General features: G+C 35.8%; 1 protein-coding gene and 1 pseudogene across 1 annotated transcript in view; both read left to right on the top strand.

Moving 5' to 3' along the window:
• Positions 1–4867, top strand: part of LOC107699359 (bis(5'-adenosyl)-triphosphatase-like) — a 308330-nt gene that overhangs the window by 30762 nt on the left and 272701 nt on the right. The gene's annotated exons all lie outside the window — the stretch shown is intronic.
• LOC107699323 (uncharacterized) lies at positions 2907–4549 on the top strand (annotated as a pseudogene).

Raw genomic sequence — 4867 nt, 5'->3', positions numbered from 1 at the left:
TAATAATAATAATAATAATAATAATAAATAGTTTTAAATAATTTTAAAATAATTAAAAAATATATATCCATATGACATTGCAATTCAATCCTATTTAGCTTCTTTTCTTTGCATATGAATAAGAAACAACATGGGTCACTGTGTCACTCTCAGCATCATACATGAAAAACCGTGAAGGCATGTTGTGATTTTGTTTCTCATATTTCCACCTTGCTGGCCTTATGTGAGAAGTATCCCACATGTTTGTCGCTACATGGAGTACTTGAGGGAACAAAACATCTTAGATAAAGTTCAGATTATAGATTTCAACTGAAGTTGCTGGAATGCATGACAGATATGTTGTGATAGAAGTTGTCTGTTGTACGTGGCACGTATTTGATTCTCTCAAATTACTTCACATCAGCAACTGCATGCAATGCAAGAAGTAGGTATTGACCCTCAAATTTATTAACATATTTACTGACATATTGCTCGAGACTTACTGATATGAACTTTATTTGGAGTACTACTTGTGCACAATTCACATTTCTTAATATTAAGCCTAAAATGTGTCATTATTGATGAGGATTGTATAATCAGTGAATAATATTGGTCTTTAAATGCAAGTTTTAACCTGAAGCATACTTGCAATAGTTCTACTTTAGCACAATCAAATATACTTCAGTGTATTTTTAGTTGGTCTTCAGCACTACTTCGGCACAATTAAAGTGCATTAAGCACAAAATTATTTGTTCCAATTTAGCAGACTTTAAGTATACCAGTTTAGTAAACCAAACGTACAATTGCAGGGTATTTTTATTAAGCACATACATGTGAAAATGTATTTGTAGTATACTTAGCATGAAATAAAATTGTAATGAAGGACATTACAATTTTACGCTGTGGTTTTAAAAGCCTATTTTTCTACAATCCACATGCAGGGCTAAACATGCTCATGGTTGAAGAAACTCTGTTATATAGTATCTCATTCACAGATGCAGTGATGTTCAGGCAGAATCGTGATCACAGTACCTTCAGTTGTCGTTCTGATGTTCTTGCTAATGTTTTAGCTGTTCTGCTTCGTTTAATGTATTTGTTTTTCTTGTCTATTCGAATAAAAACTGCCTGATGTAATCTAATGATGGTACGAGTGACTTAATTGTCTTTCTGTCCACCTCAACTTTATCTCGGAGTATTAAAGAGGACAGAAATGTCTTTCTGTTTCTCTCAGATGGGAATAAAGCAGTCGTCAGTTGTTTTGCTGGTTGACTCACTTCAACGAGTGACAGAATTAGTAAATGTATGGAAGAAACGGAGGCAGTGAAAAGCCAGTTGCACACACACACACACACACAGACACACACAAACACACACACACGCGCGCGTTCACGGTCTCTGCTCTCATACCATTCAGGTCCAGCAGAGGGGGGAAGCTGATCTCTGGGTCAGAATATATCACCAGACTCGTCTTCACTGCCACATGTTTGTGTTTAACCACATGGGTTTTATTTGGTTTCAGCGCATGAAGTATAGTCTTGTGACCTTGGCATAAAGACATTTTAAAACAGGAAAAAGCAGTTCCTGTAAAACTTAAAATATCGATGCGTACAGTATGGAAATTCTGACCCTTTCTTTAAGACAGCAATATACAAAAATTTCAACATACTGGGGGAAGTGGTTTGAAAAGAAAAAAGAGAGATTTAATCGGTTACCTAGGGTTCTTTTTTTTTTTCTTTCTTCTCTTTCTCCTGGATGAGACCGAATATAAAATATGTATAGAAATATAGCAATGTATAGTAATATGTTATGCCATTTATTTATATATACTGTATGTATGTATATATATATATATATATAATATGAGAAGGCCCAAAAAGGCGAGTCTTGGACCATTTTTGACTCTTAATGGATTAAACTGTGTCGGATATGTTACTCATAGCATACTGTATGTATGGCAGAATCTGATCAAAATCTAAATACTCATGACTGCAGTTATACTTGGTGTACTTGGCAAGTTGTACTTGGTTACTGTTGTGTGTCTATGTCTGTTATGTGTGTTTTCTTTTTTTGTTTGCCTTGTTCTTTGGAAGGTGTTTATTTTCTTTTGTATTAGTTTGGGGAAAAATGAAAAAAAAAAAAATACTAGAATATGGGCTATAAAGCCAACTTTTGTATTTTCTGATATAATACTTTTTATTTCAATGGCAAAAAGTTATTTTTAATTTTATGTAATATTTATTTATTAAGTAATGTTTTTGCAGGTTTTTGCAGGGAAAATACTATCCAGATTTTGATGTGGTCTTTTTTAGACTCCGCTGCGCACCTAATATACTTTCAGTTGTTCTATTTCTTCTTCAGATACTGTATACTATTTTCATCCCCATAGTTTAGGTACAGTTCTTTGCTGTATTTTGCTGAATTACTGGACTATTTTGAATCAAATGCTTTTTTTGTTTTGGTCCACTTGTATAATGATGCTTGACAACCAGTTCATATCCCACCTCAAAGAATTAAGAAGTGCGATGATTCTTGACTCTTGCGATCATTAAAAAAAACCCAAAACAAAACATGGAATATACATCAAAATTTACAGATGTAGTCATATTAGAAAGCTCATTATGTCTATTTAATTTATTTCATCCATCAAATAACATCTAGTTTCACTTTGCGGTTTTCAGAGATGTGAAGGTTACTTTAGAAATGTATTGTAAATTCTATTCAATTCCCTCAAGGTTGCATATGCAAAGGAGATAAAGACATTATTAGCTAGACTCATACCTAAATGTATAACAGCTAAACAATTTGACCAGTATTCACCTTATTTTCCATGGCAACAATGGTGCCACCATTGCGTTCGTTTTGTCATCTTACTTCCGGCTGAGAGGGACCTACCTAAGATAGTGGCTAGATAACAGAACAGAACGCAAATGTCAAGTATTATATGCTCAGTTAGGGGCTGCCATAACAACTGGATTAAGAGAAGAGAAAAATTGCACCAACGATGTTACGAACACAATGTGAAGCGGTCGGATTGTTGTGGTGCACTTTACACCCACCACCTAAAGAAGAGGAGCACCTGAGGCAATGGCTGAAGGCGCTAAATTTGAAGCGCCCACCCAAGCGCCCTTATGTGTGTTTGTACCATTTCATGGACGGGAAGCTGACTGACGAACACCCTTACCCCGAGAAATGGCTCGGCTACGATGTTCCGGTAAAGAAGTCACGCCGGGTGCTGAAAAGGTTGTCAGATTCAGGTAAGCTAACGTTAACTTAGCTAGCTATGTGCTTGTTCGCCTAACGTTAGATTTATGAAGTCCGTTCTGTGAATACATTTAAGATCAGTAACGAGCAGTTAACAAAGTACAATGAATTTTGCATGATTACCATTGCCCACCTATTTATTTAATATTTACGATAGTACAAGGTATTATGGTACATTACAATAGCTCACATTATTCCTGTAAATTACAGAGATTGCAGATGATAGCAGGACAGCTAGCTACAGTTCTCATTCAGATATTGATCTAACTAAGTTACAGAGATTGCAGATGATAGCAGGCCAGCTAGCTACATTTCTCATTCAGATATTGATCTAACTTACGTTTTAACACTACAGTTAGAGCATGTATACTGTTTTGTTTTTAATGCATCTCTCTCTCACACACATACTGTTCTAAGTATGGGTCCCATCATATATTAATTGTATGTATGATTGTATGATGTAATGATGTATTTTAAGTATTAACATAAAACATTTTAATATTATTTCCACAGATGTATCGATGACCACCAGTGATGCAGTGGACAACTGTGAGGGTGATCACATCCACATGCCCCTGAACTGTGATGCAGAAACACAATGGGAGGATCCATCTGTCTCTGACCACAACTACAGTTCAAAATCACAACTCAACCTGAAGCCACCTACATCTGATATGGGAACACAATGCATTGAGCCGGTGCCATTGTACATAACTCTGCTGAGAAAAAACAACCTTTGTCAGCTATACACAGGGTTGACATTGGATGCATTTCATTCAGTTGCCGAGCACCTTACCAGGTCCAGTACATACACCAACAGCTTCCAGCTACACACTTGGGATCAGCTCCTGATGACTCTGATGAAGCTGCGTCTTAATTTATTGCAGGGTGATCTTGCTGAAAGGTTTGGTGTTTCTCAGTCCATTGTAAGCAAGGTGATTTCATGTTGGATTGACATCATGGAGGAGAACATGAAGGATTACATACCATGGCTTCCCAGGGAGACAATCCAGGCAACAATGCCTCAGTGTTTCAGAGAACAATTCCCAAATACAACATGTGTGATCCACTGTTCAGAGACACCCCTTCAAAAGTCACACAACCTTGACTCAAGAGTCGAGTCCTGCAGCCATTACTACGTAATAGTTATTTTTATAAACCTTTACAATGTCACCAGAAGTTACCTGCTGTAATTATTTTTATAAACCGTTACAATGTCACCAGAAGTTACCTGCTGTGAATAGTTGGGTTTTTTTTTTCATCTTAATTTGATATTTTTTTATCTTTGATCTCTGATTTGAAGGAATAAGTCATGTCAAGTTTGCAAATTAATTCCATCTTGGTTTATTACATATGGAAATTAAATGCTTGAAAATGTTACCTCTACAGGATGGTCAGTAGAAGGTGTCTCTTGCTTCCTGAAAACAACAAACACTGATCAACAAATCACAACTGATTTTATACAACTTATATTAAATTATACATTTTCTAAAACACAAATCACAGTCTGTCTCTTGTTTAACACAACTGATTTAAAACAACTAATTTAAAAGTTCCAGTCATCACCTACAGCCTCTACATTCCACCCCAATTACCTAATATCCTATCCTTAACCCTAATTATTCTC

This window comes from Sinocyclocheilus anshuiensis, unplaced genomic scaffold, assembly GCF_001515605.1.
Source record: "Sinocyclocheilus anshuiensis isolate Anshui unplaced genomic scaffold, SAMN03320099.WGS_v1.1 scaffold42, whole genome shotgun sequence".
In the NCBI taxonomy this organism is placed as follows: domain Eukaryota; kingdom Metazoa; phylum Chordata; class Actinopteri; order Cypriniformes; family Cyprinidae; genus Sinocyclocheilus; species Sinocyclocheilus anshuiensis.
The sequence above is the reverse complement of the archived record's forward strand: the minus strand, read 5'-3'. Positions and strand labels throughout refer to the sequence as shown.